The 27466-nt window shown below is 42.8% G+C and overlaps 1 protein-coding gene across 50 annotated transcripts in view; it reads right to left on the bottom strand.

The window, feature by feature from the left end:
- The window catches only part of MAP2 (microtubule associated protein 2), a 342492-nt gene that overhangs the window by 181316 nt on the left and 133710 nt on the right, over positions 1-27466 (bottom strand). For 29 of the 50 annotated variants that reach the window (XM_065561008.1, XM_065561032.1, XM_065561010.1 and 26 more), the window contains one exon: positions 6113-6179. The gene's annotated coding sequence lies outside the window, so the exon portion shown is untranslated. Of the gene's footprint in view, positions 1-6112; positions 6180-6480; positions 6967-27466 lie in introns of those variants that run through there. The other 21 variants (XM_065561009.1, XM_065561013.1, XM_065561020.1 and 18 more) reach the window with 6 other exon arrangements.

Genomic DNA, 27466 nt, shown 5'->3' with positions numbered 1-27466 from the left:
GCTTATTTACACCAGATCAGGATCTGGCCATATAGTTTTGCACTGTAATGTCACCAGCGTAAAGACAGTTCTACTGGTAGAACACCCTTTTGTATAAAAAAAAAAAAGGGTGTGCAAATCATTTTACATTATCTGAAGACTGATATAGGACCCAATCAGATTCCTTTTGCAGTCTACTGAGAACAGAATAGGAGCTAAGAGTTATTTTTGCAAACTGCCTTCTTTTAGTCCAGTATTTTGGAGAATGTCAGTGACCATAAAAAGTTAGGAGATGGAAGACACTGACTAGAGGTGGATAACTGAGTAGCTTTGCCACACGTCTGTGTTAAAGACTCTGAAGAACTCTAACTAATGGCTCATCTCTGAATGAGCAAAATAGTCTAATATGACCATTAGCACGGGAGAAGACAGCAGAGGAAGAATGATGTAAAACACTGCTGAGTACCCTAACTCGACATGAACTGCTGATCTGGTTTTCCAACTGCCCTTTCCAATGTTTTCCTTAGTAGTTATGGGCCACATCAAACCATTTTGTTCTGTACATGCAATTCCCAGTGATATTCCTCAGAGCTTTGCACAAAGGCTGAGATAACATTTTCAAAAGTAAGTGACTTAGGAATCCATGGAACTTAAGCAATTTTGAAATTTTTACCCTGTGAGTAACATACAACCCCAGGATCTTTGCTCTCATCCTACATTACTTTCCTTTCCCACTAGTAGCTTCTGAACATTTCTTCACTGTGTAAGTGGTAAGTAGCTTCCTTAAATCGGACTCATTTTTGTTTTATCCAATCAAGCAGTGTTTTAATATTTTCAAGCTGCCAGTATAAAAAAAATTAATCTGATTCAACAACCACATGCACCTAGAAAGTCACCTCCTTGCAAGAACTGTGATGACTCAGAAAATGCTTTTGTGATCTAGAGTTGACTGTCACCCAAGGTACTAAAATAAATTGCCCATGATTTCTCACAAGCTTTGTAATAATGTATTACCAAAATGGCACTGAAAATGCTGCATTGCACAACTATTTAGAGGTTCCTTTGGGTGATAAATAATCAAAAAACTGCCTTCTGACCATCAGAGGGACTGGCAGAAGAGGTTAGCTTTCGTACCTGGCCTTTCAGAGAATGTTACAGGTTTTTAAATGACGAGTCAGCAGTATTCTTTGCTTGTTCCTGACAATGCAATCTCTTTTTGGCTTTCCCTGCTCCCACATACCAATCTAAGTATGATTGACACCCCCATAAGTAAGCAGCAATATCTTGTACAACAAGGGACTAGGGAACTGACTCACTTCTATTCATCATGTCTACCTTAACCCTCACTCAGTACTGTGGGGTCACCATGTAATTTACATTGAAAGGAACCTTACATGGAGCCAAGTCATTAACCAGTAGATTCCTGGGAAAATAAAATTTCAGCCTCATGTATTTGTGCTATTAATTAATTATTATTACTAATACACCCATTTCTAAGGTCAATATACTACCTAGGCTCCCGTTACTTTGGCATCTAGGTTCCTTAAGTAAACTTTGTACTTGCACAGTTCCCTCTGCCAGAGGATCTCAAAGTGTTTTTCAAACTTTAGGACTCAGACTCAGCTCCCCATGGAGGCAGACAAATGCTACCATCCCACTTTTTATGGATGAGAAAAGTGCGGCACAGACACATAAAGTGTTTCAAAAGTGACAAGGAGCAGCCTGCAGAAGTTGAAGCCAAGTCTCCTGTCTACCAGGCCTGTGCCTTAATCACCTTTCTTCCTCTAGTTAACGGCGCCTAATGCTGTGCAACTGATCTGGGTTTAGTTTTTGACCCAGTCTCACTTTGCACTTTGTAGCCAAGCTACTGAGGAAGTGTCACCGATGGGCTGTGTCCGATAAGAGGTCCATCTTACGCATCGCCACAGGGCCTTGAGGAGAGGGGGTGTATTCTACTGAATACAGGAGGATTAATGTGGTTAGGCTACTAACCAACATCTTGGGTGACTAGAGTTCAAGTCCCTGCTCTGCCACAAACTTCCTGTGTGACCTTAGCCTCTCTGTGCCTCAGTTCCCCAGCTGTACAATGGGGATAACAGCACTGCCCTATTTAGGGGTGTTTTGATAACCACATTGAAGATTGTGAGGTGCTCACATACCAAGGCAATCGGGGCCATATAAATGTCTATGACAGAAAGGTAAAAAGAAAAAAAATCAACACAGAGGGAACTATGTATGTTACTGCCACTAAAATAAAGGAAATGGCCAAATTGCACACTTATGTTCAGCATTCAGCTGTCCTAAAGAAGAGCGACTTGGCTTTAATCCACTTTGGATATTTTTTTCACATGATTTAAGAAAAGACAACACTGATACTGGTGGACTGTGCAATGAATTTGGCTGGGAAGCTGAATAAAAAATTGAGGTTCCTCCTGGAACAATTCTAGAGTAGAACTCCAGCTTACCAGCAATGTCGATTCTTTCAAAAAGGGGCACGGTAAGAATCTGCACTGTGTTTATATTATGATAAACCTCTTAATAAACAATATTAAGAACTAGATGTCCATTTCATTTCAGGAATTCAGACAGGCCCAGCGGCCTAGACTCACCACTGGTGCAACTCCCAGTAAAAGTTACACTCGGTATTTCTCAATGCCTTCAATGAACGTGGCCACACTGTCATCTGTTTAAATAAAGTAGATACCAAAATATCACAGAACTCCGGCTTCATGCCCAAGAGTTCAGAAAGTGTAATCTAAGGCGTCATTGCCTCTATACTCTTTGGCTTCTGTTCTTTATTCCTATTGCTCCCCAAAACTCCCTTCTTTTTGCCATTTCTCCACAGTCTCCACTGGTTTGTAACTTTAGTTAAATGCCTCCTGTCAACCTAGCACAAATCTAATACAGTAAGCAACCCAATGGTTGCTTTGAGAAAATAACGTTGTTTTCAAATGATTAATTACAGTATAAATAATACACCTCTACCCCGATATAACGCTGTCCTCGGGAGACAAAAAATCTTACCGTGTTATAGGTGAAACCGTGTTATATCAAACTTGCTTTGATCCGCCAGAGTGCGCAGCCCCGCCCCCCCCCCGAGCACTGCTTTACCGCGTTATATCAGAATTCGTGTTATATCGGGGTAGAGGTGTATATAATATATAATAACTGAAACAGCATACGTAATGTATAGTATAGCAGCCTATTACTTTTCTTTTCTGTAGACAGAAGGGACAATTTGCAGTAGGAGTACCAAGGAGCTGGCTACAGCTACAGGGTTAAAATTAATTATAACTGCATAAATTGGAGGTATAAAACTATATATAGTTTATTTTTAAGTCATCTTCTCTCCGCAGTATAAACAAACAGATGAAACTTGATTTTTTCTGCATTCAGGAGATCATAAAAGATTTGGTAAATGGCTCCACACTTCAATAGGAATTTCCATAAGAGAGGAAAAGCTTTATATCCAAAGGAATTGCATACTCTGAGATTTTGATTCAGCATTCACTAATTGGTAAAAAACCATGCAAATCAAACATGGTCTGTTGATGACAACCTCACTTCTATTTCTTTATTTTATCCTGGTAGAGAACATTCCTTTACAAGTCTCCAGTACTGCAGCAAAACCTTGAACGCTGACATCAAGACTAGTAAGCAGCGTTAGTCCTTGAAGCACCGTTTGGAAAGCGTTAATTAATTCAGATTGGTACTGCAGTTTGGCTTGTTGCCCTAGGACCATGGAAGTGAAATTACAAGGGTTGGCGGGGGGGGAGAGAAAAATGACTTGTGTTTAGCCTAAAACAAGTTGTTGAAGATATTTTTTATGAATCAAAGAATTTTATAGACATTGCTGCTCCATGCCTTTCAGCCATAACGAGTCCTCATGTTAATAAATATCAGGGAGGAAATATTATTAACACCATCTATGCAAAACAGAACATTTCCTTGAAGAAATGTATTACCCAGGGAAATCTGAAAAACAGCAGAAATCCCCCTAAAGACAGAAGAAATATGATGGTCAGAAGAGGGAGAGCTGTAGAAGAATGTATATACGTATATTATATAAAATATCCATTACAGGCAAGATTCTGGTCAGAAAATAATTATCAAGCATGTCAGAATGGCCCGATGACAGCCTGAAAAACATACTCGTTTTAGTTCAGAAGTAGCATCTATCACTCAACTTTGATTGTACAGGAAGTCCAATTTCATTATGAGTATAAATGAAAATATTAAACCAAAATTCACAGTGAAACCCATTAGCAGTTGCTGTTAGCTGAGAGCAAAGATCCAGAAGTACCATTGGGTTTACATGTTTTCTGACTCATCCCAATATCTGACACCTGGAAACCGCACTGGAAATCTCAGGAGACTGGGCTTTTTCACAAAGTTTCCATTATTCCTGCTTTCTCCCGGGCTGGAAATACCACAAGAACTCCCTTTCTTGCTGAATTTTGTGTTTGTGTGGGGGGAGATTGGGGGGCTTCTGATATCCCCAGAAGACACCATGAAACAGGATAATGAAGACATATGTGCAAGTGTGGACCTTAACCCTGCAAACACTTACACACATGCTTAACTCTAAGCACATGAGTAATCCCATAGAGGTTAAGCATATGTATAAATATTCGCAGGATTAGAGGCTTAATTTTTAAAAGAAGTTAAACTTTTCTGAATTCTACACTGATTCAGGGTTTGGTTCAGCTTCATTTTTTTAAGCAAAGATTTGGATCTTTTCTTATTTCAGTCATTCAATCAGCACTGATATTGGCATAACCAGTCTCTTAACAGCTAAAAGGACAATGGACTTTGTGTAAAGATTACATGAATGAAATCCCATTACTTCTAGGAGACTACTGTAGGTTTGTGATGAGATATAACTGCAGAAGTTAAGCAAAATGAACAACATGCTTCTGAATTTTGTTTGATTGTTGGAGTTCTCCAAAACATCTGTTTTTTTTGTTTGTTTTTTAACAAAGGTATTCATATAGACTTAAAGGACCCTGATCAATTTCATGACAACTGAGTGGATGCCCATTGGGAGGTATGGCTTGGAAGATTCTGGGAGAAATATGGCATATATAGGGGTTAATGAGTGATGATCACGCACATTATCTCCAGCCAAACAGGAGACACACAGGCAGTTTTGAAAAAACTTCCAAGTGACTTAGGACTATGAGTTCCATTGAAAAATCAATGTGATTTGTGTTCCTAAGACACTTAGATCCTTTCAAAAATCTCACACAGTTTGCAAGGTCCTCATTCTGAGGGCCCTATCACAAAAGAGCTCCTTTCTCCAGTGACTTCTCTAGTAGGCCTCTATGCTATGCAGATAGTCTCAAAGGACTAAACAACAGAAACAAGAAAGAGAAGGAGAATATACATTCTCATTTAAGTTTCAGTAACAAAACATTCATAAATAGCAGATTCTGCTGCTTTTGTAACAACATGTAGGAAGAGCCTCTTCTGTGCTGAATGACGTATCTAATAAATATGGGGAATGTGCTCCTTCAGTGTTGCCCCATATACCTGGTACATTAAAATTCCATGCACCAAAACCTAAGCCAAGGCATTTTCTGGCAGCAAGGTGGGGGTTAACAGCAATTTCCCCTGCCACCCATGAAAATGATAGAGTATTAAGCCATCTCTACGCTTCCAGGTCTGAGTTCTGTGATAGATCTTACCTGGCTAAAGCAAGCCGATGAATTTAACCCCATTCTTAGTATCATATGTAGCTTTCAGTTACACTAAAACCCATATTAAAAAGATTCCCCTTTCGAACGCTATTAACTCTCAGTGTGGATGGAGGATTTTGTACAGCTTTCATAGGGGTTCCAAATCCATGTAAGCAGGTAAACAGACGTTAGTATGCACCCCTTTGGGGGCCACTGTGGCTGAAATGACTGACCTGATGAGGTAGTCACCACAGATCAAGCAATCTAAGCTTATACATACATATTAAAAGCAACTTTTACAGTCTGCACTGAGATCAGATTTAATGCCCAACTAAAGCTGTAACGTAGCACAGTATGACAGAATGAAGAAGCACATACGTTTCTAGAAGATCATATCAGTATGAACTCCATACTCCTATCTGCTTATAAATATATTAAAAAATAATGTGCCTTACCTTTTTGATCTGTGGAATAAGCAGATCCCAATCAGTGCGCCTCGTCAGAGACAAAAGGCTGGAGAATCTGTTAAAATAAGCCAATAAAAAAAAAAGGAGTGATAATATTTTATTTTTGATGAAACAAGATATTTTCTTCAGCTAACGGGAAAAAAAACTAATTGTTTTTGTTCTACTAACAGATACATATATAGATACATATAAACATACAGCATGTACTATATACACATCTTGAACTGATCCAATGTGCACTAATGCAGCACTTAATACCCAGCAGACTGAATTCGGAATGCTACAACACAATGGTGGTTTTCTTTTAATTTTCCGAAATCACACAAAGCTGACATTTTAAAAAAGAAAATCATTACCAGCTCATATGCTGCCATACCACAAAAGCCTATCCTTAACTAACTGCTGCATAATCATTCTCCCGGAGCGTTATTATCCATCGGCTCGCTGCCTATCTCCAGACAGACGCAGTCTGCAAGCCACCAGCTTGCATCTACCATGTGTACATTGGGAAAAGGAAAACGGCAAATTAGAAAAAGTCCCTGCAGTGGTGAAAAGGAAAAGAGGGCGAGTGGGAGAGGAAGAGGGAGCTCACTGGCCACAGAATTTTCGAGAAGGATGACAAGGCAGCCAGCTCCGCCATCATTCACTCACAATAGGATACTGCATTTGCGTCTGCTTAAGCAGTTTGTCAAGGGGTTTCTGGTATCAAATGCCTGACAGGCATTTTAATTGCATTCAGCCAAGTGTGTCCCCAGGAATCAGGCCTCTAATCCTATGAATTTCATCAATGGGTTTCCTTTGTGCCACTGCCAAACACACACACACATGCACCCACTGCACACAGGCAGCAGCATGCGGTATTTCTGTAGCTATACCAGTCCAAATCCTACACGGGTTTTACGTACTGTACATGCTGAAAAGGAGGTCTCATTTTCTGCATTATGGAGGGGGAGTGTTTTTATTTTTCCGCTTTATTTTTCTATTTGGTGTTTCATTGTCAGCTCCATTATTTGAGCCCCAGGTTTGCTTATTTCCAGCGACCGAGAAAGACGAGAAATATCCAGCAGAGCTAAGATGTTGTGAGTAGGGGACCTTTGTCACCAATATTCCATGGTTCAGCTTGCAACTAAACTCCTGTCAAACATCCAATTTTGCCTCCACTGCTGTACAGTTTACCTATTGGGCTCAAAATCCATATGTTAGATCAGGAGGTAGATTCGGTTAGGGTAGATTTTTTTAAAAAGCCAAATTTGAACAGAATCAAATCAGGCGCTTCTGAATTATGACACACTATAAATTGAAAAAAGTGTTGAATAGAGTTTCAAAACTTGTCAAACTTGTTTTCCAGGAGGGGAGGGCAACTTCCTAGCAAAAAAGACAGAAGAAGAGATCAAACTTAATAGACTGAGCTCCCGTGGCTATCTAGTGCCCAGGACTAAAATTTAGTTGATAAAAGTCTAATTTCTTTTTGAAACATCAGTTAAGGTGAACTGAAATCCCAATCCAGCAAAGCAGTTAAGCCCATGCCTGACTTTAAGCACATGGGTAGTCTCACTGAAGCCGGTGGGACTACTCATGAATGTAGAGTTAGGCACACATGCTTAAGCATTTTGCTGGATAAGGGCGCAATTACACGTCAAATGGAAGATGAAGACAGTTTTAAACAGCAAGTTGTTGTCCCTTTTCCTTGCAGAGTTAGACCCCATAGTAAAACCCTATCTCTGGGGAGTCTGGTCAATGGAACAGAGGCCATTTCCCCCCAAAAAAGGTTTGTGAGGAGACCCAACAAGCCTCTTAAGTCTTGTGGAATGATGTGGGAGACCCAGCATGGTGCCTGGAGCTTCTGAAAAGGGCTGAGAAACATCCTAAGGTTCACTGAGGGGTCTCCCCTACCATAGAATCCAGGAAGTCCAGAGGGAGAGGGGCAATGCCCTGCCTGATCTCCTCCTCCCAACCCCCTCTTCTCACCCAGTCCCCACTCCCTGTGGGCCTCCCGAGGTCTTTTTGACTCCAAGAGTCACAGCAGTCAGTCAGGTAAAAATAACTGGCATGCACCAATGCTTCCCCCTCTGCATTCTCCTGTGCCCACGAGCTGGCTCCAAGTGCCCACATCAGCCCATCTCTCCTCTTGGAATCAAAGCTGGCCTTAGAGGTGGGCGATTGGGGCGGTTGCCAAAGCAACCTGGGGGTGGGAGGAGGAAGCGAAAAATGTTTTCCACCCTGGGCAACAAAACACCTAGGGGTCAGGCCTTCCTGGAAGCCCTTCTTCCTCACAAATCACATCTCCAGTAAGAGGAAGGCATGAGGAAATGGAGGAAGCTAGTTTGATGGGGGCATGCATGGGACTGGGGTTATGGGAGAGCATGAGGGTATGGGGTGGAACAGGTGTCTTGCTAGGAGTTATGGGGGATGGGGGACCCCTGAAGCAGCACAGAGGCATAAGAGAAGCAAGCAAGGAAAGCACTAGGACTCTCCTGACTTCTCTTCCCAGCAAGCTTCCTGTGACTCATCAAAAGCGAGTCTCACAGCTGCCAGCTACAGGAGGTTCACCATCTGCAGAAGCCAGGGAGGCTCCAGTCTAGTGCTTCGCTGCCTTCTCCCAAAGGACGAAGCTGCTCTCCAGCTCCTCCACCTAGCCCCCATCGGCTAGTAAGCAGTACCCTCATGGTCCTCCAATTGCCCCCACAGCTCTGCTCCTCCACAGACTCCTCCAAAGCTCCTTGTGGGGTCCCATAAACATAAGACATGGGGGAAAGAATAGCAGGGACCCCTGAAAACCCTCCTAAAGACTGAACTGAGTGCAGAGGGCTCTGAGAAGCCCCATTCATATGGCTCAGTGGGGAGGGGGGTCGATGCATTTGCCAGGCAGTGTCCTATTTTGGGGCCCATGCTAGGACTTTAGAAGGCATGGTGAAGTCAGGCTTCCCTCCTTCAGTCCTCAGGAAATCAAGCAGCTTATAGCTTCCTTTGCTCCTGAGTTCCAGGTCAGAACTATTAAAAAAATTATGAACCTTTGTGCCTGGGAAGTTAAGGCTGTAGGCCCAGATCAACAGTGAGTGCATATTGCCTTTAAAGAAAATTAGAGATCAGAATACAACCCTTTGGACACCCAGGAAATGCAGAATTAAGGTTGCACTTCTCAAACAAGACACTCAAACCACCTCAACTCTGCCCAGGCCCGAGAAAAAAATAAACCATTAAATCCATCCATAGCAGACAGATTCATTTCATCAGTCTTCACAAAAACCAGAGTGCCTCACACATAAAGCATGTAGTGGGTGTGCTCCCTTCCAGCTTTCCTTACAGTCATAGGATGCACATATGCAAGAATTTCACAAATTCCTGACCAGACAGATAACATCCACAGTCACTATGGACCTGATCCAGCTAGATGCTGAGGGCATTCAGCATCTCATGGGGGGTGCTTATGTCCTTCCAGGATCGAGCCCTATGATGCATGTACGCACCAGTTCTCCAAATGTCATTAGACATAAAGCTGGCTTGTCTCCATAGATGATCCTCACATCCCAAGATAATGAAATTAGAGCACTTAAATGAGACGAGCAAAGGTTAGCATGGCGACAAATCATCATACTTAGCATTGGAGATGCGTATTTGTGAAGCAAATCAGAAAACCTATGCTCTGTCATACACATTTTCTGTACCCTACCCATAAAGAAGGAAAAATGGGAAGCTAGAATCTACGGGTACGTCTACACAGCATCTGGGAGGGTGCTTCCAAGCACAGGTAGAAAGAAGCATGCTACCTCTGCTCAAGATAGCATGGTATAGTACGTGGCTGCGGCACCTGAGTACAATCCTGCCTGACCTGCCCCTATGCACTCAGGTGGCTAGCCCCCGTCACTCATACCACATAGCTATTTTTAGCACACTAGCTCAAGCAAGGCTTGTGTGTCTGTCCTGCACCCTCCCAGCTGCTATGTAGACATATCCCATATAGGGGCAAGAAAGAGAGTCTGCATGCCTTGTTTGTTCAGTGAAGACATAACTCGGCATTTTCTGGGTTTTTAGCTTTGTGATGGGGCATCCGCCCCACATTGGCACGTAAAGGGTTAACCTCAGCAGGGAGCAGGGGAGAAGAGTCCTCCGAGTGACCCACACCAGCGCAGCCAATCAGGGAGGAACTGCAGGGATCAACCATTCTGGGCCCGGCAGGCTCAGATAAGAGGAGCTGCAGGGCAGGGCTGGGTTAGTTGCTGTTGGAAGCTCAAGGAGTGAGGACTGTTTCTAGCAGGGAGAGAGAACTGCAGCACCTTGGACAGAGCAACTGCTGGCGAAGACCAGGGGAGCAAGAGGGAGCTCCTGGCTGGCTGGCTGCTGGCACTGGGTAGTTGCATGCCCTGAGGCAAGGGTGAAGAAGGTGCAGGGGATGTGGGGAAGTGGCCCAGCGAGACACAGCAGCATGGTGAGAAGTTAAGGAGTTGCAACACGAGGCTGCTATCCACAGGGTCCCTTGGGTGGGACCCAGAGTAATGGGCCCAGGTCCCCCCCACACTCAATACCGGGGAAGTGGTGTGATTATTGGACTTTGAGACACTCACCCCTGGAAGGGGGAAACATGGATGGTGATGCCGGAGGGCTAAGTCACAAGGAAGATGCTGTGGTTCCTGAGGCTGCCAGAGGGGCTGCAGGCAGGCAATGGGGACAGAGTGATGGTGTGCAAACCATGGGTGGGAGGGCGTCAGCCTCAAGCTAATCCCCAGAGTAACCAGGAGGAGGCGCCGGACCAGTGCTAAGTGACATGTCCCGTGATAAGCTTCTTTTTTAAATTTAGCTAATTTTTATTATTATTTCTATTACAGTAGCAGCTAGAAGCCCCAGCTGAGCTCAGGGTCCCATTGGATTATTTCCCTCATTTTAGAGACTGGGACTAGAGGCAAAGAACAATAAATGACTTACCCAAGGCCACACAGGAAGTCAGAGGCAGAGTCAGGAATTGCACTCAGATTTCCTGACTCCCAGTCTGGTACAATTACCACAAGACCATCCTGCCATGCAAACTACTGCCGTCTGCCTGCACCCATCCCTTAACCTTAACAAAGGTTTTTTTTGTGTGTGTGAATTTGGTTAACATTTTATGTGGTGCCTGAAGTGGCATCTAATATGATTTCGACTTAAAAGGAAAAGGAAGATGCCTTGTGAACAGAAATTGTACCTTGGTGATAAAAGCAGCCCCCAACAGGCCTGACTATTTTGTTTTCACACCTTTTTGGTTGATCATTTTAAGCACTAATGGAAGGATGGCTGTAGGGGCTGCTCTTTCAACCCCAAAGGTCCAGGGCACAGCTGGAATCCCATCACTGCCAGTTTCTCGGCCATAGTAGGAAATATCAGAATATGACCATTTTACAGTGCCCTGCAAGGGGGGCCAGTTTGGGAGAGGATCTGGGATTTCTCTCTCTTTCCATTAGGAGGAGGAAACTAAATGGAAGGCAATGAATTAATTCTGAGAGGCATCATATGCACTGTACTGTGTCTGCAAAACCTTTCAAAGGGGCTCTGCAGTGAGGAAGGTTGAGGCAGGAGTCAGCATCACTAGGTATTTCCATGGTTACCGGTACAGTTCAGATAAAGTAGAAATAAAGCAGTGATGGGAGACGGGGAGCTAGGAAAAGCTGCAGCCTGAGTTACCAGCTTCTGCGGGTACCAAGGAGCAGAAGATTAAAAACTCATGGGAAATTTCAGGATTGAAAGAGGCCCTGGTTTTGTCCCTAGCTGCCTACTTTAATTTCTTTTACAGGGAATTGATGCACAAACAACTTATCTGCCCATCTCATGCTGCCAGTCTATCCGGGGCCTTCTGACTTGTGTTGTCCATTTCCTTTATACTGACTGCACCCTCTAGTTTTGTATCCGCAGCAAATTTTGTTATCTTGCTGGTACTTATGTGCTCTTTCTCACAAGCTCTTGACAAAATGAAAAAAACATTCGTACCATTATTCATCCTGGTGGCACTCCGCCAGTCGCCCATCTCCATTTCACAGTGCCTCCCTGCACATCGACCTTTGGCCTTGGCTCTCTAAGCCAGTTCTCTATTCCCCCAATAGAACATCTGCAGACCTCATAGATTCGTTGTTAGCTGAGCAGAGTATTCTTACAAGGGATCTTAAAATCTAGGTAAACTATGTCCACCCTTTGCTCCCTGTCATCTCAGTTGGTTACTTCTTTTTAAACTGCCAGATTATTCAGGCATGAGCTCCCTTTTGTGAATCCAAGCTGACCCTCGTTAACAAAATAATAACATTCTAGGTATTTCTTAAATCTATCTCTGATTTCTATTTTTTTCCTGTTTCATCTTTACTGCTGAAGTCAATACTAAAGATTTAAAACATTCAAACCCTCCCAAAAATGGTTCTCACAGGGTGGCTGATGCCACATGGAATCTTTTGAAGCTATCAGACAAATATATTTATTTTTCCCGTCCATTTCTCTCACCAATCCTTTTATTAGAGGAAGAATCAAGACAGAAGTGAGTTTGCAGTAAGATATAAAGATTATAGTGAAATTGTTTCCTTAAATGTCAGTTCAGTTTGTACTTTCATTTACTGTGTAACCTAATGATGTTTTATTAATTGTCTTGTCATGCCTCATCCTGAGAGCTCTAGCTTGTTCTTATTCTCTATCAAATTTATAAAAAAAAATCTTTTAAAAGCAGGAATCATTTGGTTAAATCAGATTTCACATGGCATACAATTAAAAACTAATTCTTGAGCTGACGTGACCGTAAATGCAAAATATACACATTATCTGTTCTGCTCCATCCCCGGATTCATGACAACATATAGACAACATATAGTCCAGGGGTCAGCAACCTTTCAGAAGTGGTGTGCCGAGTCTTCATTTATTCACTCTAATTTAAGGTTTCGCGTGCCAAAGTAATACATTTTAAGGTTTTTAGAAAGTCTCTTTCTATAAGTCTATAATATATAACTAAACTATTGTTGTATATAAAGTAAACAAGGTTTTTAAAATGTTTAAGAAGCTTCATTTAAAATTAAATTAAAATGCAGAGCCCCCCGACCGATGGCCAGGACCCAGGCAGTGTGAGTGCCACTGAAAATCAGCTTGCGTGCCGCCTTTGGCATGTTGCTATAGGTTGCCTACCCTAGATATAGTCCATCCCTATTCAGACCAGCACGTAAGCACGTGCTTGACTACAAGCATGTATTTAAGTTCCATTTACTTCATGGACATTACAGGACTTAGCACGTGTTGAAGGGCAGGACGCTTTCCTGAGTTGGAAATCATATTGCAAGCTTGTCATGGCATTTGATCTTGCACTGCATTATGCCAATAAACCAGTTTAAGCTGGCAACCTCTGCTCAGCAGCTGAGAATTTGGGATACAAAGTTCTCCACCTTTAAAATTATGCCTTCTTAAGACACAGTATCTACCCTGGGTAGTTAAGTATTTTCTTCCATATTCACCCGCTCACTCAAGAGATTAAAAACAAGTGGTCGTTCAGATGACTTGTGACTTACTTGACAGTGATAGCAAGTAAACCAGCAAAAGAAATTGAAATAACATGTAGTAACATCTACTTGAATTAGTTTGAACAATTTCTCACTTAACAAACTTTTATGTAACATAGGCAGTCAAGTAGAAATATATGCAAGAATTATCAGTAACTGGGCCATGTAAGAAGGGAAGCCTGCAGTTTAGCAACTCTGAAATAAAAAAGCATCACAACTATTTAGTGGGGGAACTGCAGCAAAGAAAGGAGAAGTAACCAGGCAAAAGTCACACACCAGGTCAGAGTTATAGATATGAACAGAACCCGGGCCTCGACTCAATAAGAAAGAGAAGCACATTTCTAACTTTAAGAACCTGAATAGTCCCATCAGCTTCAATGGGTCTGCTCAGGTCCTTAATGGCCATGTAGATGCTCAGGTATTTTGCTGAATTGGGGTCCTGGTCTCCTGACTTAATACAGTGCCCTATTTGATGGACCAAGCTGCCTGCTTCTCTTTCTCCACGGGTCTCGATCCTCCCTTTAAAAAATGAGCATGCCAGCAATGTCAATACTCGACTAAGTGTAAAGGAAAATCATAATGTTTCCTTCTTCTACTTTAACTGGTTCATTTTAGGACGCCAGGGCTCCAGAACCATTTGCTAATATCAATTTCCATTCACAGTCCAGGGCTCTGACTGACCCTCCCACCCACCTGCCCCGCCCAATAAAGGAAGAGGTACCTGAAAATCTCTGGAATGTCAGCAAGCACAGATTTGTCTACTGAGAACTCTACAAGTAAACAACAAACAAGGAGAATGGAGGCCCTCCATCCCCTGAACAGGATGACTGCTGCTGAGGACACTGTGTCTATGATGGCCTTGCTGGCAATAGTTGCTGCAGTTATGGACATCATGGCCACAATAACCACAACACAACTAAATCTTACCTCGATGAACTCCTTTCCATAAGCGTTGGCAGGACAGGTGAATGAAGCAGAAAGGAGAGTATCAGCAGGTTCAGAGAAGCCTCACAGATTTATCTTCTCTTAAATCTAAAGTGGCAGGGGGAAGGTCTCACTATAATAATGTGAGAATTATAGGAGTCCCTGAAAGAGCAGAGGAAGGGAAGCCAGCCCCTAGAACCACAAGCTCCTTTCAGAAATGCTCGGCCAGTTAGAGAACACACAGGTCCCTGGTTTCTAAGCCAGCCTCAAATACCAAACCTGATTGTCAAATGTATCAGATTTACGGTAAAAGAAAAAACAGTGCAGCTAGCTCACCGCGGGGGGAAGGGGAGGGAGATTTTGCAAAAAAAAAACAGAGATCCGGCCTTTAGAAGAGCAAGGGAACTTGCCAAGCAGAGAGGGTTCTGCTCAGTTTCACATCAGAGTTTGGTGAGATCCCAAAGCCACAAGAAGCAGAATTCAGAGTAGCAGCCGTGTTAGTCTGTATCCGAAAAAAGAAGAGGAGTCCTTGTGGCACCTTAGAGACTAACACATTTATTTGAGCACTAAAACCCACTTCATCGGATGCATGCAGTGGAAAATACAGTAGGAAGATATATATAGATATATATAAGCAGAATGTTTTTTAGGTAGCGTTCAGTGAACTGGGCACCTGTTGTGTTTTACACCAAGTTTACTTCCCAGGTGTTATGTCTGCCTTACGTGCACTGAACTTACCCAATTACTGTGACTAACCTACTTACTTGGTTTATCGCTTCTATTCTAAGCTTATACTTTAACTTTTGGGACATGTATATCAGATCTCATCAAATGGTTGAAAGTGAAGTGCCCCAGCAAGGGAATTAAGGGAACACCTCATCCCAAATTGATCTCACGGGAGTGCACTGATTGTGGAAAGGATTTATTTAAATATTGAGTGCCTTTGATCCTGTATTTGTGCTGGGGAATTAATGAAACATTGGACAATACCCCTAACTGGATGGATGAACATGAACCATTTGTTTGTGACAGAGGGAATGTCTACACTTACCTCCGGAGCGATCGATCCAGCCGGGGTCAATTTATCGCGTCTAGTGAAGACACGATAAAATCGACTGCCGAATGCTTTCCTGTCGACTCCGGTACTCCACCGGAGCGAGGGGCACAGGTGGAGTTGACAGGGAAGCATCAGCAGTCGACTTACCGCAGTGAAGACACCGCGGTAAGTAGATCCAAGTACATTGACTTCAGCTACGTTATTCATGTAGCTGAAGTTGCATAACTTAGATAGATCCCCCCTTCCCCGTGTAGACCAGGACTATATGAAGCCTGTGTGTTAGCCTGGCACTGATACACACCAAAGAGAGATCACCTGGGGCAGTGCAGCTCCCTGTGGCTTGGTAGAAATTTGAAGGTTCCAATACCACTTTTAAAAATCGGTGCCAGTGGGAAACCCTGTTGTGCCACCACGTCTTACTGCTAGGGGGCTCAAAGCTCAGCAGCTAGACCTCCCCTGTGCTGGAAGTGTGAGAGGAGGCTCTCCTCCCTGCAAGACATCACGGAAAGCTGCACAGGAGCTGAACAATATAGTTATACCCCCATGGATCAATGGAGTAGGGGAGAAGACAAATGCAGGTTATGGCGATAAATGGACAGTGATTTCTACCTTCCCCTATACCTCCAACTTCCTCTCTTGCCCTGCCCCGATAGCTCCTTTCCCCATGTCTCCTCCCTTCCTCACCCACCCTGCCCTCCCTACTTCCCCAGACGTTCCCCTTGTTGCCCCAGCCCCATTCAACTTCCCCCACCCTAAGACATTCTAGAAGCTCAAACCCAGAGCTCATGAACACCAAGTATGAAGTTAATGCAAAAGAGTCACTTGTTCAACTGGATTGTTTGTTGTGTTCTTTGGTGCAGTCATTTGCAATTTGTGGGAGCAATTAGATTTCTCTGTTATTACCAATATGTTTGTTTAATATGGGCAAGGAAAACAATGTTTGGTTGTAAACAAGAAGCAGGAGGGGACATGTGGCTCTGGGAAGGTAATCCTCACAATACACAATGGCCCACTCAGTGCGCTCAGATGTATTACCAATACTCTGGTGTTGAGTTAGGCAAACTAAAAAGATTATAAGTTAGGAGACAATACACAGGCATATCTTTGACATACCAGGTTAAAAAATGTGACGTTTGTGGAGTGTGGGCTCCCTCTCTCCTTTCAGTGGAGTTACTACTTTGTGGTATGGGAAAAATAGGATGCCTGTTAAAATAAATAATTAATAATTAAAATAATGGATATTGGTGGAGCTCCCAACATGGATGGTGTCTCCCCAGCCCATCCCCGCCTGAACTTTTGATTGGTTTAGTTTTATTTCTAGTGTTAGGTGTTTGATTATTGTTGCCTTTTCATTGTGATGTACTATGCTTGGTAATAAGTTAAGTTTTTATATGTATGTTATGTGTTTTTATGTTTTTGCTTTAACTTATCTTTTTGTGCTCTTCTTTCCCCCAGAGCCTTCTCCTCAGTATTCCCTGGAAGTCTGGCAAGTGGCAAGAGAATCCCCCCCTCATGGGCTTCTGTTTGGGGGGGATGGGATGGAATACAGCAAGTGACAAACATTTCATCACCAATGGGTAGGGATTAGTCATATTCTTCTCTGGTAGGTAGGTCCTATTCCCATATAGATTTCTTTTTGATCTCCAGAGTCTTGGCTAATTCTGCAATTCACTCCTCCATTAACCACAATTTCTGTCTCTGAGTTTCCCTCTATAACTTTTCAAATAGCAACAGATCAAGGTAAGAAACAGCCATGCAGATGGAGATTTAATTCTTCACTTATTAGATTCCCCCTTTCAGAATTTTATTGAAAAATAATTTGGCCTGTTCCTCAAAACAAATGAACCCTCAACATCTTCTCGCAGGCTTTTGTGGGAGACACTCAAGGCCTAGATGAGAGGTTGAATTATAATTTTGCATTTACCGAGAAGAGAGAATGTGGAGAAAATGACACCCCTTGAGATTTGTCTTATGTCACAGCCCCATCTCCAGATTTTCTGCAACCTCTGATTAACTGTAGATATGAACTCAATAAGCTGCACTTGGTGCACGCTGAATTTGCCATATTTCAACTCAGGCAGAATTTCTAGGAATTGGGAGAAAAAGTTGGCAAGTTGCTGGCATACCACCTAAGACAAAAGACCTCTGCATGTAGAATCACGTTCAGCCATGATAAACATGGTGAATTATATTGATCATCTAAAAGTATTAATAATGATTTTTTAATTTCTATAAAGATCCGTACAAATTGAACATAACTCCTCCAAAGATGCTTTAGATCAGCTTTTCAAAAATATTACATTACTGCAGCCCAGCATCGAAACCTGGCCATGCCCCTTACAGAGAATGAGTTAATTGACGTGATTAAGAATAGAAATATAGAGTAAACCTCCAGGCCACATGGCTTCCCTGCCAAATTCCATAGACACTTCTTGACCTCTTCTCTCACAGGATACTTACAATATTTAATAAGTCACCCCATGGAGAAGTAAACCCTAATATAAGTTATTCCTAAACCAGGAAGAGATGCCACACTAGGTTCCAATTGCAGACCATTTTCACTTATTTATAGTAATGTCAATATATTGGTCAAAGTTCTGGCAATGAGATTGGAGAAGGATTTGGATTCTATCACACACCCAATCAAGTTGGGTTAATCAGAGGCCATCATAGCTTTGATAAACTCCAACAACTTATTGATATTCTGGCAGTGAAAGATGATGACCCCGGACCACAAGCCATATTAGCCTTAAATGCAGAAAAGGCTTTTGAGAGAGTGGGCTGGAGGTATAGGTTTTATACGCTATAAAAATTTGGATTTGGAGAAGGAAATAGTTCCTGGATCCAAATATTCTCACCCAGCTCCCAGGGGGTTGGACTAGATGATCTCCTGAGGTCTCTTCCAACCCTGATATTCTATGATCACAATCAGTGATGTGACCAAGTGAATAGGGAAGTATTATTCACCCTTTCCCACAATACAAAAACCAGGGTCACCTGATGAAATTAATAAGACAGCAGGTTTAATACAAACAAGAGGAAATACTTTTCACACAACACACAATTATCTTGTGGAACTCATTGCCATTGGATGTTGTGAAGGCGAAAAGTATAACTGGGTTCAAAAAAGCTGGGTGGGCAAGACAGGGATGCATCTCCCCAAAATTGCCCTGCTCTGTACACTTACCCTGAAGCTTTGGTACTGGCCACTGTTAGAGACATGATACTGGGCTAGACAGACCAGTGGTCTGACCCAGTATGGCAGTTTTTATGTTCTTATGACCTTGGATTCCTTCAGCCTCTTCTGGTACTAGGCAAGGGTGCCCGCCGTCTCTAATACTTATTTATTTGTCTCTTGAGCCTCCAGAAATAGCTATTTGGGCTTCTCCAGGGGTCTGAGGCATACAACTTGGTTCCATGGAATATAAATTAATGTTATATGTAATTAGTGTACATATCCAAACCAGAAACCACTATTCCAGCCCTCCTGTAGCTAATTCAAAGATTCAGAGCAATATCTTGTTACAAAATAAATTGGGAAAAATGAAACCTGTTGGAAATCTCCTGGTTGTCATGTAGTGGGTTTTTTTTCTCAATGGAATTTCCATATGCAAACTGAGGCAAGGAAGTACTTAAGTATAAAGTTACCAAGAAACATTAAGAAGCTAGTGAAGATACATTTAGATTCTGTACTCTCTCAAAAAACTAGAGATACTAATAGGTGGCATCCTCTCTCCATGAGCCTGGGGAGAGAGGGGTGAGGATTAATGCAATAAAAATGAATATTCTGCCTAGACTCCTCTATATTCTAAGTGACTTACTTGTATACCCCCCCCCATCTTATTTTAGAAAATGTAATAACATTATTAGTCTGTGGGGGCCTGGTCAATGCCCACAACTATCACTTTAAAAACACCAGCTCCTTATAGCCAAGGGCCAGAGAGGGGAGGGGAGGGCGGGGGGACGGGACTCACAGACCTACAAAATTACATGAAGGGCCAGGGCTATCCTAGGGAAGAGGTATCACTTTTATCCTCACTGTCATGCAAAAATCACCTATCTGGGCCAACCTAAACTTAGAAACTGAGGGGGGAGGGAATCTATAATTTGGAAGAACTGGCAACTTATATATTTTCCAATTAGTCAAGGATAAGAGCTTTGTCTCTTTTCTAAATGCAAGCAGTGATATGACCTACCACGCTCAGCGGAGTGGCAGTTGTACCAATTTGATCCAGATGTCCTAAGGCTTCCAGAGGCCCCAGAGCTACTGGGAACCTTGGAAATGGTTCATAAACTCCGCAGGCCCATGTCCACTATATGTGCTTTACTAATGAAGAAGAAAGCCACAGGTCTGGAGTTCTTTGCGAAAACATGGCCAGGGGAATTATCACAGCCCTTGAAAGAACCTCAGTGGTAGAGCAGAGGAGGGAATTTTAAAAATGCCCCTGAGGACCTCAGGCTATGCCTGACAAAACAGAATATTCTATTCAAAATATATTGGACACCACGGAGGTTGTGAAAGACGGGGCCTTGTCCTCTGATGTTTGTTAGTGCTGTAATAAAGAAAAAGGAACTGTGGTACATATAGTATGGGGCTGTTCGTCAGCCAGCTGTGGAAAGAGGTGGACACAAGAGTGAAAACAGTGCTTGGCCTTCAGCAATCAAACCTCAGCTGAAAATTATATCCTAGGGTTAGATATCTGCTATGCTGGGTTTAATTCCATTGCAAAGACTTCAGTTGTTACCAAGCACAGAAATGGAGGAGTAGGCCCCAGAATAGGGCAGTGGTATTCGAACCTGTCTGAGTTAGCAGGGAAAGAAAGAATAGCTTATTGACAGAGAAAGCGATTATATGAATTCAAAGAATTTGAACCCTCTTCTTGATACATTTGGATGAAAAATGCTGAGCTAGCTCAAATAATGCCAGGCTTCTATTCCACCTGACCTCTCCTTTTTTCCCCTCCCTCTTCCAATTCCTACCCCAGTCCTCCCCTTCCCTTTATTGCCTGTTGGTGTGGATTGTTTTTTGTATTGTTACCTTCACCCTCATATGTTATGTCTGTGTAGTACTGTCTGTCCTTGCAACTTTGACAAGTCATAAAGTTGCGTAATTGCATAATTATATTGGCTATCCTGTGAAGTGTGTGGTATTTGGTAACATGCAATCTGTAAGTCATCTAACCTTTTTGTATTTTGTTTCTTTATGAAAATGAATAAAATGTAATAAAAAACTAGCTCATTTTATACCTGATTCATTACCAAAGCTTTAATTCTACCATCAAATTCCCCATCAATGTCACAAAGTAGAAGCAACATAGTAGATTTAATATTCTTAGAAAAATATTTGGATTAAGGATAGTAGAATTTTTTAAAGTTATGGTTAAACTTTAGCTCAAAATTTCAAATGTCAACAATTCTGATTCCTGCCATAGGTGCTGGAACTAGGAGTGCTGGGGGTTCTGCTGCACTCCCTGGCTTAAAGTGGTTTCCATCATATACAAGATTTGCAGTTTGGTGCAATGGGTCTCAGCAGACCCACGATACAAATTGTTCCAGGACCCCGATTCCTGCTGTCAATTTTTAGAAATAAAATCAAGAAATGGTGGAAATTAAAAAAAAAAAGGGGGGGGGGACGAGGATCCAAAATTTTGAATAAAGTTTTGATTCCCCCCCAAAAAAAGTTCCCGGTTTTTTAGACCAGCTCCAATTTAGAATGTGATTCAGCCTTTACCTTTTGTCTTTACTTTTCTGTGAATGTCTACATAAAAATATTACTTAGCTTCTCTGTAGCACTTCATATCTTCAAGGTGAAAACACAAATTAACCACACACTACACAGCAAATCAGCAATAGAACAAGGATTAAAAAGAAGAGTTCCTGGCCCACCATCCTATGTTCAGTCCACCACACCATGAATCCCTGTGAAAGTGCCTTGATGAACACTTCACTCTAATCCCATATACACAGTCTCAAACATCCTACTGATGATTCCTTTCATGGATAACTTTGTTGTATGCATTTCTCAATGGACTTTCACGGTTACATTTGCTTTGAAATTCACATAGTAGATTCTGCAAGCTAATGCATGACATTCTCAAGATTGATTCCTGTCTTTGTCACCATAAAAGCAAATTTCCTGTGATTAACATAATGAGACTGATTCCCCTTTTGCTTACACACGTGGAAATCATGAGAAACTACACCAGTGTAAAATGAGTCTGAGTGGAGACCCAGACCTGAAAACTTAATTGCAGTTTTCATTTCCCATGCTCTCAGAGTGCCAAGCAAAATGATTTTCAAGCTATTTGTACATAAGAATGACTTCACCTGCCTCCAGAACACAGTTGCCTCTAGGGTGAAAAGCAGCAGCTATTTAACAACACGATGTAACACTCAACAAGAGTTTAGGGGAGGAAGTGAAGAATATCGTACCCAACTGAAATTAATAGGGATATTTTAGGAAGGTAAAACATAATCATAGTCAAACGTCATTCATTAGAATGGGATGGGAGTCGTGAGAGTCATTAGGATAAATGGGGTTCTGGATAAGTGAGGGACTTTTGAACATATTTGATATACATTGGAGAACAGGATCTTCTTTTGGATGAAGAAATCCTTTGGCTAATTGAGGCTTGGATAAAGGACCTAATCTGAATACTGCCAGGACATGAGGGTTAGCACTCCCACTCTTTCAAAAATTGCCTTGAGATCTCTTATTAGTACAAGTGGCCTGGATATTGGTATTATATGTATTCAATAGATGGCACCCTTCAGCAGAATAATGACCCCTAAAACTACGCAAGGACACTGGTTGAATAATGACCCAGAGATAAGAGAGAGAGAGAAGCTTTCTGAATCATTAATTCCACATCCTGCAGCACTGCACATGGGATTGCCTTGGAAACCTTCCATCCCGACACTGACCAAAGAAAGCACTGGGGGCAGCTAGTATCTTATCGTTCAAAAGACCTGGAGGAAGATTCGGTACTAGACTCCTGAGAGATGTAGAACAAAAAGGCACAGCGGTGGCATTAAGACATCTTTGCACCATCCAGATTCTGCACATTACGTGGGCTGGTGTGGCCTCCGGCAGAACTTCAGAGTAGCCTTAGAGGCTGCTCCAATTTAGAGAAACCACTGGGGTGTTCTGAAACCCAGAATCTGAAACCATGGCACAGGCGTCACTCCATCTAGTTCCCACTGGGGGCTGGGAGGGGTGCAGCATAAGTCATTCCATCAGAGAATTTTCCTCCTGGCTATGGGGCTCCATTTTTAATGCCAACGCACAAGATAGGGGCTAGGGCTGGCCCGTGGTTTTCCAGAGTGTCATGGAGACACCAAGTTCAGACGTGGCAGCATGATTGTGTCACACATCTGGCAATCCCCCCCCCATCCAGCCAATCCAGGTTGTGCTGTTTTTGGAGGAGACTGTTTTTTGACCACTTGGGTGCAAGATGAACATGATGTTGCAGCACCCATGAAGAAACTGGACTCCTCATCCCCTTATAAAGAAGGAAAGGGAATATTCAGGGCCTGGTCAGCCCTGAGATTTACCAAGATTCAAGAGCCGCGATGTGGAATCTGTTTGGAAGACAGGGTGATTAGCATGGGGTAACAGGATGAAAAAGGACTGTAACCAGAATTGTGAATACATTTGGGGAGTTATATTTAAGAGAAATGGGTTATGTGAAAGTGCATTCTGACCTCATTCAGCAGGCAGTTTCCCTGAACACCCTGTTGGATAAGAGCTCTCCAATAATGGTTTTAAACAAGTACATTGTTCTAATGAAATCTAAATTGTCATTTGCCCTTTTTTAAACCTTATAAAGCATTAGAATAGGTCTACTGTTGCAAGCTGGGTGAAACCTTGTTGCAGGTTGAGTTAAAACCTCATTCAAACTGCTCTGTGAACACACCCTGCACTCAAGATAGTTGTAAGAAACACTTAAGGGGCCACAACTAAAATAGGGCTTAATAGAGTCTGCCCAGAAACTCGCACCATATAGGCAGGGGGTTCCATTGGGTATTGTGACCAGGTGTGGAGGGGCCAAAGGAGAACAGACAGACAGAAATGGAGAACAGACAAGAACACAGAGAGAGGCAGAGGCAAGAAGAAGCCAAGCAGGAACCTGTGAGCAACGTGTGACCCTTGAAAAAGCTAGAAAGTGTGTTTTGGGGTCTGTTGGCTAAAGAGACTTGGGGCTGTAAGCTAAGAACCTTCTCCTTTTGTTTTTGGACCCTCTCAGGTTTGGAGGGGTCAGACTTCATACATTCCTTGTAAATTAAAAAGATGACATAAAAAAAAATACCAGACTCCATCAACTTCTACTTCCAACTAGAAAATCCCCAGTGCCCTGATATTTGAGTAGCCACTTGGGTCGAAAAGGGGCAACACTATTAACAAACAGCCAATAGTCAGTGCTACTCCATGCCTTTGAGGCCACACTACAAGTGGCTGATATCAGATACTTTAATTTAAATTGCCAGCCAGTGCTCATTCTTATGTGCCTCGATTGAATGCAGATGAAGACAGTGCAAGCCTCAACAGTACAAACAAACTGTACCTTATCAGGATACTAATCTCAGACAGAGCTATTTTCATTGATAAATTTAAAGGGTTCAGCTACAATGGAGTTGGGCCCATTCTCGTTAGCTGAGCCCAAAGCCTTCAATTTTGCAAAAGGCAGTTTTTTCAGAGAAGTCAAGCTGCAGAGAAGCAGAAAAAGGGTACCTGAATTTTATTGTCTTGCTGTCTTATTATTGGAAAGATGTTCAGATATCTCCACCACACTTAGCAGAAAGCTTCCATGCTTTGAATACCTTTTCAATAGCTCCTCTAAAAACTGATAAGTAATTCAAAGGTGTTGTTTTTGTCATAAATAATAAATAGCCATCAATCCACAAACTTTGGGGAAAATAAGAAGTTTTGTAAATTTCCTCGCAGAATAATCCCATCTGCCTTTGCAAAGCACTATTCTGGGCGTGCTGTTCCAAATATGGGGGTATGGCAGAGTGTAACATCAAAGATACATATATACACCGGAGGAATTTTTCAGAAACATTAAATATCGACCTAACTCAGCTCGCATCGAAGTCCATGGGAAGTTCACAAATCAGAAGCGTTCAGTGTTTCTGAAAATCCCTCCTCAAATAATTACACAGGACCAAGCTCTTTCAAGAGGAATTTCCTGAACTCTCTGTAATTTTTAAAAGAATTGAGAAAAAATGCAACCAGCATGCACAATATTACACAATAATACAATGCAAAGGCAACTTCACACAAAAGGGCAACAAATAGCACAGAGAAAGACAATATATAAATGTTTATTGCTAGTATATTCATTTACACTCCTATTAAGATTACAGTCCCAACTTTTCCATCTTTACTCATCCTGAGTTGCACCGTACTCTGTGGTTATTCCCATTGAAATCAGTGGGACTGTGTGTCTCTCATGCTGGTACTCGGCAAAGGGAAGTGGTAGAATACAGGCTTTAGGAACCCACTGTTGGCTACATCATACAATTATTAACACATTACTATCATACAAAGAAGTGAACATTTCAGAAGGCAGAGTTAAGTTCCGTATTTCCATTCTTTTAAATATTTGGAATCTTTGGTTAATGTACATTTAATGTTAAACACTCTGGCTTTCAGGTGTTAAGTTAGACAAATATTTACAACCTTGACTCAAGCTTAACTAAATCTTCATCTGGGGACCTCTCTTAAGAAAGGTAGCTCAATGATACACTGATGTACAATACTGGCTTGAAAGCTTCTTGACAGCGAGGTTAGAGCTTGGAAGCTCTGCAGTAGCTAGATTCTTACCTTCCAGCCAAGCAAAACCCTAAATAAATTTTGAACGGAGCCCCACATTAGCTCCTCCCCACACAAGCCAGGCACTCTTTGTTCTGTCTAAGTCATGTCTGCTATCTCTGGACTGGGAACACCGTGGTGGGGTAGGATGAGAGGTATGTGAAAGGCAGTCAGAGAGATGTAAAGCATCCAGAGGGGTAGTCAGTATGGACCAGATTTTCAAAAAGATCTCAGCATCCATAACTGGGGCCAGATTTTCAGAACAGTTCAGTTCCCATTTATGCACCAAAATATGTGGCTTCTTTTTAAAAAAAAACTCCGTACACTGAGCACTGAGCTCTTTCCAAATTCTGGCCATAAATGTTACACTGGAAGCTGTTGGACTCTGGTCAATTTTGAAAATGGGAGCTGAGCGCTTTTGAAAATCTGGCCCCAATTGTGGGTGCTAAACACTTGAAAATCTGGCCCTGAGCTAGTCTGAAAGTCTGCCCTCCGATTGGATGGTGTGGGGATGTAGCAAAGTGGAGTGGCCTCCCTCCGAGGCTGACAGGGAGGAAGCACTCCTCGCCCTTTGGTGGGCGGAGCCAGGTTCGGCCTGGCCCTCACACTGGAAGCAGAGGAGCGGAACAGGAAGTATAAGAGGCGGGGCCTCCAGTTCAGTAGAGCCAGAGCCAGGGAAGGAGCCAGATGCCCCTGCCTTGCTGCTAGCCCCTGCACCAGGGACGAACCTGTGCAACCCCTGCCCCTGGAGGGGGACCCCGAGGGAGGGGAGCTGCTAGGACTGCCAGCGGCCTAGTACCCCAAGGAGCTGCGGGGACTGCCGGCCGCCAAGGAGACTGAGGATCCACAAGCAACAGAACGGGCAGGGGTAGGAAGCAGCAGAGGGAACTAGACATTAGTTCGGTTGTGTTGCTGAATGGAGACACCGTGTTTCGGGAGGATCCCTGCTGACCCAGTGGTGGGATCATTTGCAACTGGTAGGGCCCTGGGCTGGGACCCAGTGGAGTAAGTTGGGCCCTGGGTCCCTCTACCCCAGTGGTTCCCAAACTGGGGTTCGTGAACCCCTGGGGGTTTGTGAAATGTTACAGGGGGTTCCCAAGAAAAAATTCCTTGATGGCGGACAGAGCTGTCCCTAGGGATCCCGGGCAGCACAGGGCCAACAGCACGGAGCCCCTGGACTTTCAAGAGCTAAGCAGATCAAAGCAAGCATTTTTATCACACTGAGGAGATTTAAACTTCAAGACTCCTTATAAGAAATGGAAAGGGAGGTGGATATCTTTTGCTGTTTTTAAAATTAAATAGACAGCTAGTGTTGTTTTTAAAATTACTATGAAGAACAAGTTTAAGCTTTGTTGTAACGTGCGTTGTTTGCCTGGACTGTTCAAGACCTGAATGCTTGTGTAGAAGGAACTCTGAGTTGGCTTCTTAAATACCTTCCTGCTGTTTCACATCTGATACTCCTTGATGAAACATAGGAGCCTTGTCTTATAACAGGCTTATTCAAAGTGATACAAGCTACGAAAATGAGATCTTGGAAGAGTTTTGCCATTTTCATAATGTAATAAAAATAGTGTAATGATAAATAATAATTAATAATACATAGTGTGTAATAAGCATGTCATAAAAACAAATTTTATATTTCCAAGATCACTGCTTTTATAATTTATACTCGGGTAAAGGAGAAAATCCCTGGAAATATTCATTTTTAGGAGGCGGTTCGCGAGACTTAACATTTTAGTGAAAGGGGTTCACAGATCGTTAAAGTTTGGGAACCACTGCTCTACCCCCTGCTGCCAACCCCATCCCTTGGGTGGCAGCCTCCCCACCTTAGGCCGGACAGCCTGTCTGTGTTTGCTGTCTTCCCCAGCCAGGCAGCTGGGCCATAGACTGTTACTGCTCGGCCCTGCCCAGAGAGCTTGAGCCGGACTCTGTCTGCCCCAACCTGAGAGCTGGGCTGAAGACCGCTAATTGCCCTGCCCCACCCCAAGGGGCCACGGCCCTAGACTCTTTACTGGCAGGGACTGTGCTAATCCCCTATCAATTGGCTATCAGCC

The sequence above is a fragment of the Chrysemys picta genome, chromosome 11, assembly GCF_011386835.1.
Source record: "Chrysemys picta bellii isolate R12L10 chromosome 11, ASM1138683v2, whole genome shotgun sequence".
Classification (NCBI taxonomy): domain Eukaryota; kingdom Metazoa; phylum Chordata; order Testudines; family Emydidae; genus Chrysemys; species Chrysemys picta.
Note: the sequence above shows the minus strand (reverse complement) of the source record. Positions and strands in the feature narration are given on the sequence as shown.